At 36.1% G+C, this 16,605-nt stretch overlaps 1 long non-coding RNA gene across 1 annotated transcript; it reads left to right on the forward strand.

The window, feature by feature from the left end:
• The first annotated feature begins 8,887 nt into the window (after positions 1-8,887).
• LOC136829125 (uncharacterized) lies at positions 8,888-10,077 on the forward strand. Its single transcript, XR_010850301.1, has 3 exons — positions 8,888-9,004; positions 9,169-9,253; positions 9,768-10,077. It is a non-coding gene; the product is annotated as an uncharacterized lncRNA (long non-coding RNA).
• The last annotated feature ends 6,528 nt before the right edge of the window (positions 10,078-16,605 follow it).

Consider the following 16,605-nt stretch of genomic DNA (forward strand, 5'->3'; position numbering starts at 1 on the left):
CTTAGTTACTAATTGCCTGGTATAAAGGGCAATAGACTATATTCACTACAACGGTAATTAATTTGAGTTTTTGCATGATGCATTTATATATATATATATATATATATATATATATATATATATATATATATATATATAGTGTGTGTGTGTGTAATTGTAATTGCCACAATTCCTCTTAACTTCTCGAATTCTTCGCGCTTTTTGGACACTCGTGTCACTACAAAGTCTTAAGACCCAAGTGCAAGAAATTCCAAGCAGTCGTGATGTCCGGTAACGTGACCTCGTTGTCATTATGTGACGCGGGTTCGTTTCCCGCTACCGGGTATCACAACTGCTTGGAATTTCTTCCACTTGGATCTTAAGGCTTTGTATGACAAGCGTGTCCAAAAAAGCGCGAAGAATTCGAGAAGTGTGACCAGTAGATTCTACATTATAATATATATATATATATATATATATATATATATATATATATATATATATATATATACTGTATATGTGTGTGTATTGTGTTCCAGTTAGCTAACTAGAACACAACATCCTTTTGGAAGACAGTAACTCGAGCGCCTAAGAGCTCGTTATTCGGATTATTATTGCTCTCTGGCTGCGGCCGCGTTAAGCCCGCGCTGTTGATTCTGGCGAGCAAATGAGTGGTGAGATCGAATCTCCCGGTTATTACCTCTCCATTTAATGGATCGTATAATTTGACTGTCGTTCATACAGTGGCACTACGCAGACCACTGAAAGTTTCAGCATGTAATATAGTCTTCGTTGTATTGCCTCTTAATCTAACGGATCTCATAATTCCATTGTTGTACTTAGCATGATAGGGAAAAATAATATGAATGTAAAACATTTCCTTTGTTACCTTGCAAGCAGTATAACCGGTTGTTATGTGAAGACAGATATAATAATAATAATAATAATAATAATAATAATAATAATAATAATAATAATAATAATAATAATAATATCCACTTCAAAATGGGAATTTTGATAGGTCAGAGTGGTAGTAACACTGTTTCCTTTTTTCCAAGAATAATCATTATGCTTTTTGATTTTCATTCTCTTTAGGAATTAGTATTGTATCTCATTTAGAAGGACGACTTTCTCTGGATCTGTACCAGTAATCTGCGACAACATTAGACGTCCTTCTAATGGAATAAGCGGAGAGGGAACCCTGTGGTTGCGTGGAAGCCTCCTTCCTTTGAAGGATGCGTGAGCGTCCTAGATGACTAGAGCTGCGTATCACCTAAGAATATAGCCTACTCTTGCGGGAGGTTACGGAAAAAAATCTGCATTTTACGGGCGTAACAAAACACGTAAAAAATGCGCCGCAGTTTCTTCGGCGCAATCAAGTTTTCTGTACAGCATATAATGCTGTATGAAACACTCAGCCACGTCCAATGAAACTCTCAGCCGCGGTTCATGAGACTTTCAGCCAAGGCTCGGTGGTGGCCTGTGTTGTTGGGACCTGCAGTATAGCGGTGCCATACGAACGCTCATGGCTAACTTTAACCGCAAATAAAATAAAAACTGCTGAGGCTAGAGGGCTGTAATTTGGTATGTTTGGTGATTGGAAGGTGGATGATCAACATATCAATTTGCAGCCCCCTAGCCTCAGTAGGTTTTAAGATCTCAGGGCAGACAGAAAAAGTGCGGGCGGACAGACAATTAGCCATCTCAATAGTTTTCTTTTACAGAAAACTAAAAACAATGTTACAGCCACGATACATTCAATATGCTCAATATAAAGAACATAATAATTTACGCTGAACAAGTAGACACAGTAATTAAACATCACGGAAAAACTAAACCAATCAGATTTGTCACATAATTGATGCTCAAGGGTTTCTGTCCTATTTCTTGTTTATGTGATTTTGTTCTCATGGATGAGGTAAAGTACGTACATTTGTTCGACTAACTGGAGGGTAAGCGTTGTGTGAAACCAAGTATATTAAAAAATGATCTACAAAAATATACTTCAGAATCGCATTTTAATTATGACTGAAGGGGAGAATTACTCCGCACTAATACTGTAAAATGCCTGAATATCCAATACTGTTCTCTGCGTGAAAATAAAAAAGGACAAAAATGTTGCTGTGTACATTTTAATTTTGTTAATGCGCGTCGTGTTACGCGTTTTGCTGTCAGCATGATTTTCTGTTTGTCGTAAATGTACATTTCTAGAACATTACTTCCTTTTCCATAACGTATTCAGTTATTTAACCTTCCGGTTGCAACACCAGATGTTGCACAAAAAGAAACGCATCGTTAGAAACTGAAGATTTCTCAGCATTGCCTGAAAGCATTAGAGAAATGTATATCTATTATTGTTATTACTAATCGTAGCAAACACGTTTAATGAAGAAACTAAAAGAAATGAACTTACATGGTAAGTTCTAACAAACTTGAAAACATAATGAAAAAAATATATAATACATAAGATCGACTAAAAAACTAAGACCATCTTTGCCGAACTGTCCCAGATGATGACAGTACCTGCAGGGAATATTCAACTTGAAAATATAGTTGAAAAAGGAGAAAATGAGAGTCGTTTTCCCCGGTCTTGTTCGATACAGTATTTTCTCTGTCCATGTCACAACTGTCATGTTGTAAGTTTGTCAATAACACGAAAATGTCACCTGTTTTGTGCCGAAATAAAAATCTTTTGGTTCTAGCCGAAGTTTGTTTGCCTGGGATTTCCTCTATGTATTTATGCTCTCTCTCTCTCTGTCTCTCTCTCTCTTTCTTTCTATGTTTATATATATATATATATATATATATATATATATATATATATATAAAGACAAAATCCACGAAGGAAAGAGAAACAGTGGAGTACTGCAAGGCCTTTTAACTTCTTGTCCTTTATGAATTCATCACTTTCCATATTTTCGTGATTCAGTTATACATATATATATATATACATACATATATATACAGTACTGTATATATATGTATATTTACATTTTCAGAATTAATTTTTATTTCCTCTCTCTCTTTATATTTTTCAGAGTAACTCTAACTCTCTCTTGCTTTCTCTACTTCTCTTAATATTTCATACAAACACCTCAACTCTCTTCCTGATTCTCCCTCTCGTACATATATCATGGAAAATGTTTAACTTCTTCTCACACTCTGTCTCTCTCTTTCTCTCTCCTAGCATTTCAGAGGAATATCGTAGCTCTCTCTCTCTCTCTCTACTCAAGAACTTTTGAAATTGCTTCAAATTTTCCAATCTCCCATCATTCAGCTGGCAAAGAGCAGGAGCTCTCTATCATTCTCTTAACAAGCAATTTATAGAAAAACCGTAGCTCTCTATCTCTCTCTCTCAATAATTAATTTTATAGAAAAGCTCAGTTTTCTCAAAATATGTTACTGAAACGCCTTACTTTTTAGCATATTAATGGCATTTTTCCTAGATGGTGATCCCAAGGGTTTTTAAGCCGGTATTTATCCGCTTTTGCGACGTGTTTAGTACCAGCCCGTTGGGGATTACCGGGAAAACATAAACAAAAGACTGTAAATATCATCAAGATAATGACCCCAAAGAAATGTTAGTCCTAGATAACGGCTCCCGGAAACCCTTGGTGGTCACTATCTAGGAAAGATCGCATTAATGCATCTTAAAACATTACCTTACACAACCATCAAGCCTTCATCCCCCATGGAAAGGTTTATATATTCCATAAAAAAAAAAACTAAAAATATAAGAGCACCAATCCTTAGGCGATTCTTTACACACAATCTGTCATGGCTACCAAATCAAATATCACCCTTTTGGATGTCCGCGACGCAAGAAGAAAATTCGCAAACTGCAAATAGGCAATCGACAGCAGCTGCCCAAAAACAGCGATCTAAAACTGAATTTGGCCAACCATCTGAAAACACTGTAGTACAGAGCCTAACTCTCTCTCTCTCTCTCTCTCTCTCTCTCTCTCTCTCTCTCTCTCTCTCTCTCTCTCTTTCGCTGGCTTCGGAGGTCCAATTGGTAGGGGGTTCAGCTCACAACGTAATGGACCTGTTTGCGATCTCCAAATTGGGTGAGGAGGGAAATGTTCGGATTTGTTTCCTAAAAACCATGTGTGCTTCTGCCGTCCTTGTTATTCGGCACAGAGAAACAGTTGTAAATGATCGGTTTTCACTCAGGATTCACATCAAAGAAAACGGGTTAGTTGAACAGATATCCTCACGAGGTCCGTGATACCTTTCAGAGATCCGCTTTCTCTTCTCCTGTGTTGTAGTCATTCATATACACTGTATGTAATCATAATAGCTAGATTGATTTATAGTACTGTTTTTTTTCCATTGGAATATATATTATAGTTGGAATATGGAATTTAAGCCAAAGGCCAACCGCTAGGCCTATGAGGTTATTCAGCGCTGAGAGTGAAATTGAGAGCAAGAAGGTTTGAAATATGAAAGAGGAGGAGAACCTCGCAGTTGCACTATGAAACAAATGTTAGGAAAGGTTGAAGATAAAGCAAGATGGAAGAAAGAGAATATGAAGGGAGGTACAGTAATAGGAATGAAAGAGGTTGCAGCTAGGGGCCAAACGGACGTTGGAAAGAACCTGAAGTAATGCCTACAGTACATCGCGTGTGGTTTTTCCCTTTGCATTCATTCAATGACAATAAAAATGTGCTGACTTTTGATGAACATTCCAGTGTTTTAGTTTTTCTTATTCAGGCTTGAAAACCAACTAAAAATTTTGATAAACGTAATCATTCATCTATAATGTTTTGATTTACAGTAATACTGCTGTATTGTTTAGAAATAATGAGTGAATTATGCTGCAAAATTTACCACATTTCTATATATATATATATATATATATATATATATATATATATATATATATATATATATATATATTGTATCCCTGCCAAGATCGATTTCGTTGGCACTGATTATTATAGCAGTTCTCTTAATTGATTTCGCTGTCTATATTACTTATACTCAGTTTCATTTTACATTGATAAATGAACTTTTTTTTAAGAAAAGGACTTTATAATAGTAGAAACAATAATAAAAACTACTACTACTACTACTAATAAAAATTAAGATTGGGATTTTCTAAGCACACTGCATTACTAAACAATGTTCTTTGGAATGCGACATAATGATCAAGTGAACAAATTATTTCTAGGGACATTATCATAATGATAATTCTGTCAAATCATGATATTGTGGACAGATCACCTGGATTTATATATATATTTTTTTGGGGGGGAGGTGAACTCGGAAGGTTACGGAGTGGAAGACGGCCTGTGCTATATATCTAACATGAAACATAATGTTCTTGTGATCCGACATCTCAGATGACGATCTGCAACTAATTTGGGGTCTGACATGTTTTTCCAAAGCCCTGTAAAGTTTCCCTTAGTGATGGAGCATGGTGGGAATAAGAATAATATCCACAGAAATTCTCTCATTTTATGGATTCCAGACCTAATAATTGTAACATCGAGTTTAAAGGTCCTAGACATTTTTACATTTCTCGTCACCGATATTGGACTTCGGTATTCCAAGACGTGCAATTATGATTTCCTGTCACTTCGGACTCTTGCGGGAAGATGGGGGATTCAAAGACGAGGAAACAGGTTCTGCAGGAATTCCAAGTTTTCACGGAGAGGAAATCATGCGATTTCATTCTATTACTTCTTTTGTGGGGGTCTGAATTACTGGGGAGGAGGTGGGAAGACCATAATAATAATAATAATAGCATATAGATGTTATATGTATACTGTTAAAGCCGACAGTAAGGTTCAAATATAACTGTCATGTCTGCCTACACAGGCAGTCCTGTGCAAGTATACCTTTTACCACTAACGATAGTTTTTTTTTTTTTTTTTTACTTAATTCTCTCTAGCAGCCATGGCGGCAAAGAGATGATGCTCTGACAATAATTGACGGTAGGTTCAATCTCATTTACCTTTTCGACTAATTTAAAATATGCAGCTTCCGTCAAAATCTTCACTAATGGTACTACAGCTTTCAGCCACCATTATACACAATTATTTTTCCTGTAGAAAAATTGTCAGAATTAAAAACGTCGATTAATCTGGCATTGGTATCAGTTATTAAATAAAAATTAAACGGGATACATCATTAATATAGGTATCAACGCTTTCAAGTTTAATAAACACCTTCTCCTCCTGACTGGTACTACTTTCTCCTCGGGGAGGTAGAGAACTGAGGGAAAAAGTGTCTTCCTCATACCAGAGCCCACCATTAACGTTCTGGTAAACCTGCACCACTAACGATGCAGCTTTCTCTCTCAGTTCTCCGTAGCAGTCATGGCGTCAATAGACGATGCTCAGGGAATCACTGGCTTGCTGATGGCAACAAAATTAATAAACTCATAAAAAAGACGTCCGAAAAAGTGGCTGTCATTCATTGTCAGTATATGATATCGACGATGAATAAACAACCTACTATTGTTTTAATTTCTTCCAATACTATACTGAATATTATTTTTTTTTTAGGTAGGAAGAAAACTAATTTGTAGGTCTACATAAAGAAAATTTGGCACAGATTCTTTGTTTTTATCGAATCATATACTACTTGAAATTTACTGTGAGACTAGAAAATTCTGAGGATTTGAACTCGTCAAAATATTACCTTCGAGTCATGAGTCCATTATCTTATATATTCTTCATGAAAATATCTTGAAAACTATATGACAGTTTGTTTCTCTTCTGCTTCATATTTATGTGCAATAACTTTCATGAAAAATGCAACGTTGATATATGTTCGCATGGCCATAAAAATACTAACTTTCATTTCTTTCCCCCTAACCATCATGCTTTAGTAAGGGTTTTCATGTCGGGAATATTGTCACATTGCTTCGCGTTGAATTGCAAGCTTTTGAAATGGAATTTAGCTAGTAAACAGAGCATATGAGCATGCTATGTGCTTACAAGCTATACAGCTCGTTCTTAATTAAAATCCGACGAAATTTAGGGGGAGGAAATAAAAAAAGGAGAAAGTTTACATATATGTTTTTCTCTTACCCAAAACTTCCATATGTTTGCCCCGTGTAAAAGGTGCACCTGACCTGAAGCATAACTAAACTTGCAAAACAGGTAATTTACAAGTTTTGGGAAAGCAAGTTGAACGGTGAATATCAGTGTTGACTATTCCAATCATCCGGCCATCTCAGACGGTCAACAGAAACAAAGTAAAAGGGACTAATTAACATTTTTCAGCTATTCAGTTTCCCGAGACATAAGCCTACTGTATGTTCAACGCCTGATCGGTCTATAATCTGTTTATCCGGTGGCCGGTAAGAGAGACAGGAAAAAAAGTCACAGAAAAAGTCACAATTTGGGCTAGGAAAAAAAGTTACAGGAAAAAACGTAACGCTAATTTACAGTCTTTTGTTTATGTCTTGACGGTAATCCCTAACGGGCTTGTATTAAACACGCCGCAAAGCGGGATGCATACCGGGTTAAAACCCTTGGGGGTTACTGTCTAGGAAAGATTACTGTGACTTTTTTTCCTGTAACTTTTTTCTCTTTTTTTTTTGCCTGTGACTTTTTTTTTTTACCAGGATTCGCTTCTCCCGTTCTGCTTATCACATCTATGAGAGAGAGAGAGAGAGAGAGAGAGAGAGAGAGAGAGAGAGAGAGAGAGAGAGAGAGAGAGAGAGAGAGAGAGAGAGAGGATTATCGCTTATGCTCTGGAAGATATGGTACCTGTAATTTGGACACCAGCTACAGATTATTTTTATTCCACCTCAGTCTGTATCTTAATTTATACTCCAGACTTTAATTAAAAAAAAAAGGCCTTATTTTGGAAAATATTTTGTATTAAAATTAACATCGAGGCTGTTCCTTTCTACTTTCGAAAAGTGTGTAAGGATAAGAAACCTCTTCCTGAACGTGTCCACACCTTCTCTGATAGTTCCATTCCAAGAATATAAATTAAAATAAAACTCTCGTACTCGAAAGCTTTTTACTTGAATATTATGTGATTTGATCTGTATTGTGGTATGAGCATTCTCAATTTGGTGTCACGGTAAATCCTTGTAATTCATCATAATATGTTTAAAGAGACAAAATAACGACTGCAAAATGTAGATGTGATGAGTTGACGTCAGCTTAACAAAATATTTCTATAATTCTAACAAAAATAAAATAAAATAAAGTATTGGAGCTGCATAATTTCTTTTCACCACGCAAACCCCATGATAAAGTGCTTTTCCAATGGTCTAAAATTGAATGTTATTTAATTAACGTAATGAGACTAAAACGTAACAAAGAAAAATGTATGAAAATAGTTTTCGTAAGAGGATCATCATTTTAGTATATTTGAAACCTGAGTCGATAAAATTACCCTAAGGAAGTTCGAAAAGCAAAATAACAGAATTACGTAAAAGATCGAAGTGATGAGTGATAGTTAACGTAAATATAATATTTTTATTCTTTTCCGTAAAGCAATATTCACCAAGTACGAAGTAATAGACAGGATTTCTTTGGCGCAGTGTCCAGTCTGCTAAGCATATTATGACGGTAATCACTTTCATGCATATCAATGAACCCAGAAAAAGAAGTTTTCCCTTTCCGTAACCCCTTTCTTACTTCCATTCACATTCAGGAAGCATTTAACTTCGACAAGTAATATGCATGATTTTTTTTTCATATAAAGGGATTAATGTTGCAATATGATAGAAGTTAGCAATCACCGATGACGATATGGGCTTACTATTACAATGTAACATCCTGAAATATCTGCGAAATTTTAGTCCATGAACGGTACTATTGGCCAATTGACAAGATGGATTAGCTTTATGCTACATACAGTAGTTTTTATCGTCCTTGGCTTGGGTCGCTAGTGTCCACGTTTGAACATCGAGTAGTTCTTAAGATTTCAGTACCGTCAAGTAAGCCGTTGGAAACGGTTGTCGAGAGAGTTAATCCACCGTTGTTGCTGTTTATAGTTCGCTCGTGTGTGGAAGTAGTTTGGTGTTCGCCGGGTTTAGCTGATAGTTATCAAGGTGAGTTTTAGCGTTTAGTACGAATGTTTTAAGCTTTAAGTGAAGTCTGTGAAATACCGTGACATCTGCATCACTAAACATAGTTTCAATTTGTTTGTATATTGAATATGCCGTTCACGATTTTCAATTTATTGGTATATTAAATATGCCGTTCACGTTTTCAGATGTGGCGATACGAGGGGCGAGTGTATTACATACCAAGAGGAGTTCTATAGCTTAATGGATTTGGTAACTATACCAGTGTAAATGGTAAGTATCTTTCAGCTGTTTAGTTTCTAAAAACCCGTTGCAAGCTATTCCTCCCCCATCAGGGGCGGAGCCCCTGATGTGGGGAGGATACCCTTTGACATACGGTAATATTTACCGTATGTCATGAGAGGGGGCTTGCTTTTTTTTTTTATTTTTGCATAAAGATAGATTAGCTTTCCAGCTTTAGCTTTTATCATAGCCTCATTTTATAGTAGTTAACGGTCACTTTAGAGATTTGTTATTTAGATGGTTCGTTCAATGTCTATAGACTTATTGAATTCTGATTTGGTATGTCTAATATAAAAATGCTTTTCTAGAGATTTGTAATTTAGAAGATTCGTTCAGTGTCTATAGACTTCTTGAATTCTGATTTGATATGTCCAAAATATAAAAATATCGTTTCAAATCAATTAGGATTATGGTTGATTAAACTGAGCGAATTCAATTAACTATCACGTTAGGGTTGAAGTTTTCATCGAAACAAAAGTTTCTCATGCCGGGTTTTGCTTTGCAGGCGGGGTAAGGGCCAATCGGTCTATGGACCCAAGTGACTTATTTACTGCGCTGCATCCGACCCCGAAGTGATGGCCTGACCAGGCATTAACGGTCATGTCTACTGTAAAGTACCGTGGTAAGGAATAAAGCTTTGCTGTTATTTGACGCAGCGTGGATTTGTGGATTATCATTCTGGTAATAAAAATGCCTGGCCAGGTATCAGCGGTTACCTTCTGCTGTAAAGTACAGTGTTAAGGGATTGTGAAGCTTCGCTGCTATTTGACACAGCACGATTTGATTATCTTTCTGGTAATAAAATATTAAGTTTTCACATGCATTCTAGTAAACCTATAGGATTAATTTTCATTTTCCATGTAACAGCAAATAGATTGTAAACAGTAAATTGATTATCCACATGGTCTACAGACTATTTGGGCTTACAGACGCACACGCAAGTGCCTGTATTTAGAAAGGAAGTTCCAGAGTTAAATCTCTGGCAGTATCACAAACCCTTACGAACAAAAATGTCATAAATTTTATGGTACGGTTAAGCTTAGAGGGAAATGCTTGGTCAATATAAGATCCACAAAAGGATGAGGTTGATTTGATGGGTTTAATGAGCCTTGTGAAAACAGCTTATTAATAATAGGCATACATTAATATAGCTTTAACCCAGGCAAACCCAAGTACTATTTGTAGTCACAAATTATTCAGATAAAAGAATTTATCTTGCTAATTGTTCAGCAATATGCTAAGTCATTCGGTGTGAGACAATGGGTTTCAAAGAAATACGTCAGAATTTCAGGTGAAAATGAGGAAATGAGCAATTTTCTGAGTTTTGCAGTCTGGCTATTATTTAAACAACTTGTACCCTATCCTGGAAGGACCTCGTGTAATATGTATATTAGAGGAAAGCTAATAAAATTTGGCTGCGAATGCTGGGTTTATCGCCTTTTCATGTGGATTGGCCTATAGGGTAAACATTTATAAAAAATGAAAATAACTGCAAGGATAATCCTTGGAACACACGTTGTAATGGACTGGCTAAAATTCTGAAATTCCTGCTTCTCGCCTAATATATATTGATTACTTTTTACATCCTATGGTCTGTTGTCAATATTCTTTCTTCCATCTTAATTTCCACCCTCTACTAACAATTGTTTCATAGTGCAACTGCGAGGTTTTTCTGCTGTTACACCTTCTAACCCTTTTACTGGAAATTTCCGTTTCGGCGCTGAATGACCTCATAGGTCCTAGTGCTTGGACTTTGGCCTGAAGTCGATATTCATTTGTTCAGTTCAAGTGTTGCTGAAATGAACAGAAGCAGGGAGTCGTATGAATACAGATCCGATGGAGTCATAGAAATAGTGAGATGAAATGATAATTCTCTACAGTAGTTACACTATGCAGTAATGCCTGTGGAACAGACCCAGTAAAACAAGTAAAACGCTAGGAGAAGAAAGGACATGTTAAGATTTCAGAGCTTCATGTTGTTAAAAATCGCAATAATGGAACGGGAGCATCAAAAATTTTTTTCTAAAGTTGTTATTGAGTTGATTATAATGTTCTGAAACTACCACCATTGTGCAAGGAAGTGTAATTTTAAGTAATACAGAGAAACAACACTCCAGGAGCACAATGACTACATATGTAGGCCTAGTCATGCAAAATTTATGGGGTTACGAGTAACACTAATTGCTGAAACTATACATATATCCGAATTAGGCCAAAAATAGTCAAATATCAAATAAATGAACATGGAAAATATTTAGAGGGGTTAGATTTGCCTGGGTACAGTGACTGACTAATGGCCTGTCTACCCTAGCTGGCATGCCCGACGAGCACTTGTAGCTGTTCATATTTTCTCGCGCTGCTGAAGCAGTTACCAGACAATCGCATCGTTCTGGCTCCATATTCGGTCATACAGTAGAGTGGAACGGATTATGGGAAGTGTTTGCTCGTCGGGCAGTGCCCGCTAGTGTGGACAGGGCTTAAAGCAGTGTGCTAATTCAGTTTCCGCCTCTCCTGCAGAAGTGTATCCGGCAGAGGTGATCGTAGCTGTTGTTACTCCAGGTATTCGCTGATATTTGGGCCAGGGGACTGACTATTCTTCTATTGTATATTAAAAAGTCCCATATGGTCGTCGTTGTAGTTTATTTGATACTTGATTATGGCATCAAAGGATAGACGAAATTATTTTTTTTATTTTATGACCAGTTTTCGTCGATATGCTTGCAAATATTTTCCGGGAGTTATGTTTAGAATTTACTAAAATACAGTGGAAAATTGCGGTAAGATGGATTTTCGTCAGCAATTTATGCTTCATAAAATTGTGTTTTTTCGTCTTTAGATGTGTTTTTGCTCAAAGTCCATTTATTTATGATTATCAGTTATGTAAAAACGAATTGTTTTTTTAAAGTTTAAATGTGTTTTACGCTATGGTACTCAAATATAGATTATGTTGTACTGAATCTCATTTCAGACGTTATTTTAGTAACGTAAAAGGTATAAATATAAGTATACCGATAAACCTTCGCTATATACTGACGATAAAGACTATCAATAGCGGCAGTCACTCGACAGTGCCGTCCTTCAAGGAAGACGGGTTGTCACTACCTGCTGTTATGAAGTCCAGGCTTAGAAAAAGACTGCTGTTTTAATTAATCTTAATCTTGTAATTACTTTTAATACATTTATTATTTCAGTGCAGCAAATAATATTTCAATGTAGCAAATTATGATATTTCGTCTATTTCAGGTTTGACAGTAATTATGTAAGTTTTTCTTGAGATAATTGAGGAATCTTATATTACTGATTATGTCAACACTTTATTCTATTTCCTTACTAAGAATGATTGTATTCCAATGAACCAGGAAGTTTTAATAAGCGAAAATGTAGACTTTTACAATGCCATTCCATCTGCAGTCATTTTGACCGCTCGGCCGTTCTAGGTACTGTATGTACCATTAATGGTCGTTCTAGCGTTCACCACCTTGCGGACAACTAACATATATACCTTTTACAGTTATATTATAGTATATCGCAACTGATGATTCCCGATGGATAAAAACTATCTCAATTGTAATTGTCTCTAAGTGTGTTTATCTTGTTTACCCAAACACTCCATTAGGATAATCATTAGAGTCCATTTTAGGAACAAAAGAACTCAGCTGCTGAAACCTTTGTGACTTATAAGGGAGGAAGAGTTTGTATAGCTATCGCTTAGTGACCACTTAACTTTTTTCTCGCACTTTCATTATTCGTCTTTTGTGTTGGTTTGTACGCTTGCATATATATATATATATATATATATATATATATATATATATATACAGTATATATATATATATTTATAGTATATATTTATATTATATATTTATATAAATATAATGTTACAGGAAGATTGTGAAACCAGGGACTTCACGAAATCCCTGAAATTTTAAGGGGATTCGTGAAATCGCCAATTCCCTTAGGGACATTCGATCCCCGAGGGGCTAGTACTAAACACGACGAATCATAGATTCATCTACACTGTTTCGTTGTGTATAGTACTAGTCCTCGGGGATCAGATGTCCCTGAGTGAATTCGTGATTTCACGATTTTCCTGAAAACTTCAGGGATTTCGTGAAATCCCTGGTTTCACAGTCTTACTGTAACACACACGTGTATAAAAATTATATATATATATATATATATATATATATATATATATGTGTGTATATGTATGTGTATATGTATGTGTGTGTGTGTATATTCTTGGGCAATACCCCTAGCAGAGGGTTGCTCCATTGAAGGTAAGCAGTTTTGCTTAATTCTTGAACGTGGTTAAACCCCATTCCCAGTAAAAGTTCCACGTCATTATTTTCTTCGAATCTCCATCCCCACACTGCGACATCTACCATTATTTTGCATGCATTCTCCCTTATCCTAGAGATTATGTTCCTTCCTCTTTAATACCTCTTTCCCGGCATCATCTGTCCAACTCTTTCTATGTCTTCTCGACGCCTTAGCTCTAATAGTTTTTAAAGTATGCGGTCTTTTCACCAGCCTGTCATCGCCATTTTTTGTTTTTTACGCATAAAAACCATTTCAAAATTCTCCGATCCAACATTTCATCTGTGTTAAACATTCACTGCTCCTTCGTACCCCTCATTTCTTGCCTTTCGAATTCTTACTCCGCATTCTGTGCAAACAATTCATCCCAGCTGCTTACAGCTTTTTAGTTTTCTGTAAAAGAAAACTGTTGTGCCGGCTCTGTCCGTCCGCACTTTTTCTGTCCGCCCTCAGATCTTAAAAACTACTGAGGCTAGAGGGCTGCAAATTGGTATGTGGATCATCCAACCTCCAATCATCAAACATACCAAATTGCAGCCCTCTAGCCTCAGTAGTTTTTATTTTATTTAAGGTTAAATGTAGCCATAATCATACTTCTGGCACCGCTGTAGGTACCAACAACACATGCCACCACCGGACCGCGGCTGAATTTCATGGGCCGCGGCTAAGAGTTTCATGGGTCGCGGCTGAAAATTTCATGCAGCATTATACACTGTACAGAAAACTCGATTGTGCCGGAGAAACTTCGGCGCATTTTTTACTTGTTATTTTTATCCGCACTCAACATTCATAATTCACTTCCTTAAACGAGAGTTGGTCGGACAATCCCTTCTTCTATTCCTTGGCCTCTACGTCCTTTCTTTTAGGTCGAAAATCCCTTCATGGATCAACTCTTTTGAGCCATACTTTTGCTCAATTCCAGAGGACCTTCATTCCTCACACCGTTAGACTGAGGATGCCGTGTGATTGGAACTTCAGAAAAAGTTCAAGCGAAGGTGCAGTGCATTACTGCCCTAATGCAGTTATCCTTGCATTTTAATACATTTTTATCTATTTATTATTTTTTTTCTTTTTAATATGTGACATCTCTTCTTTCTGTATTTCCCTTTACCTTTTCTTGCCTCCTGATGGGCACCATATTCTTAGGAAGCTTGAATTTCAGGTCAGTGGTCCCTGTGGGATCGTTCCATATGAATAGGGTTCATCTTCTGAATAATAATAATAATAATAATTCCCTTTTAAATTTTTTTACTAGTTTCTGTAAGTCTACCTAAAAACATCAACGATTCCATGCTACATTAAAACTCATTTCAATATCGCCCAACTTTTGAGCTATTGTCTGTGAATTCGTTTTCCTAGTTGAAGGTAGATATTTACAGACCATATCACTGAGACGTATGGTGGGTCATACAGCTAATTACGATTAAACTGATTATATCGACTGCGATTATTTACTGGCGCTTCCCCCCCCCCCCCCCAAAAAAAAATGTATTTGTTCTCGTATACGAGTCTTCTTTTAGTTTTAATGGGCAAAATTTCTTGAACTCATATCAGGACAATAAAACCTAGATGAATTAAAACTAATTATAAAGCACCGGACAAAACATTCTCTGCACATTTCCGAAAACGAAGGATACAAAAACCTTCGAACAATATCATCGCAAGTGAGGAAAACATTTCGGTTTACAAATATATCTTAACAAAAGAAAATAAAATCCGTGAACGTATGTAATTACGCCATGCTGCTCGATATACCCTCTTGGTATCCGGGGGAGGCCTCCATGTGAGTAAATGAAATTGTATTTGTAATAACATCATTAGATAATCCGAAGAGTTGAAATACAGCCAGCAAAGGTTAAGGGAGCAATTCAGTCTCTTTAAAGAGGAGGCGCTCATTTGCATAGGAAGAGCTCGCTTGACGATTCAACAATTATAATGTCGTGTGAAAAGTCTGAAGCAGCGGGAGATGTTATACATATACTCACATGCACATAAATCTCTGATAGTGAATTGTTACCTGCGTGATTGATTGTATTTTAGCCGAGAATAGGATTGTGGGCCGCGTGTTCGTTTCGCGCTACCGGACATGATAATTACTTCAAATTTCTTGCACTTGGATCCAAGACTTTGTAGTGATAAGCGTATCCGAAAAGCGCGAAGAATTCGAGAAGTTAAGATGGCATTGTGGCTATAACAATTACACATGTATCTGGTAAAAAGTTACCAGTAGATTCTACTTAAAAAAAGTTTAAATGTCCGATAGAGAGAGAATTTGAATGTCCGATAGAGAGAGAAAGAATAGACGTCAAGGCTCATTCAACAATAATCTATAGTGGTTTATGTGAGCTAGAAATGAGATTATATCTTGTATATAGGGAACTCATATGAACTCATTTATTAATTCAATTTTCCCTCAGCTGATTCGCATTACGTTTCATCTCCATTAGCTTTGGCTATTAGTGACCCTTACGTTCGAATTCGATAGACTTTTGGATAAACAAAACAACTCTTGATGGGGTTAAACACAAACTTATCAGGGACTTGTGGGCGATGCTGGAAGCGACTGAAGAACATAAGCCAGACCTTGTGGGTTTTGTACTGAACGTTTATTGGAAGCAAAATGGATCAGAAAATTAGATTATTTTCAATTGGTCTAGGAAGGCCAGTCTTTCAGTTTCGATTTGAAAGTGGTTGAAAATATCACCTCACTGTCAGTAATAATAATAATAATAATAATAATAATAATAATAATAATAATAATAATAATAATAATAATAATAACGGCGAAGATATCCACAGTGGTGTAGATGTAAAAATATATTTTAGAAATATATATTTCTAAAATAAAAAATATATATTTACGTCTGCAGCAATGTGGGTTTCTTCACCATTTTAGTCACTTATGGTACTATGAGATTTTTAATAATAATAATAATAATAATAATAATAATAATAATAATAATAATAATAATAATGGTAGACGGGTTGTTTCCAGTCAACTGATGGACTGGTGCTTTGAATTT

Source organism: Macrobrachium rosenbergii, chromosome 44 (assembly GCF_040412425.1).
Source record: "Macrobrachium rosenbergii isolate ZJJX-2024 chromosome 44, ASM4041242v1, whole genome shotgun sequence".
NCBI classification, from domain to species: Eukaryota; Metazoa; Arthropoda; class Malacostraca; order Decapoda; family Palaemonidae; genus Macrobrachium; species Macrobrachium rosenbergii.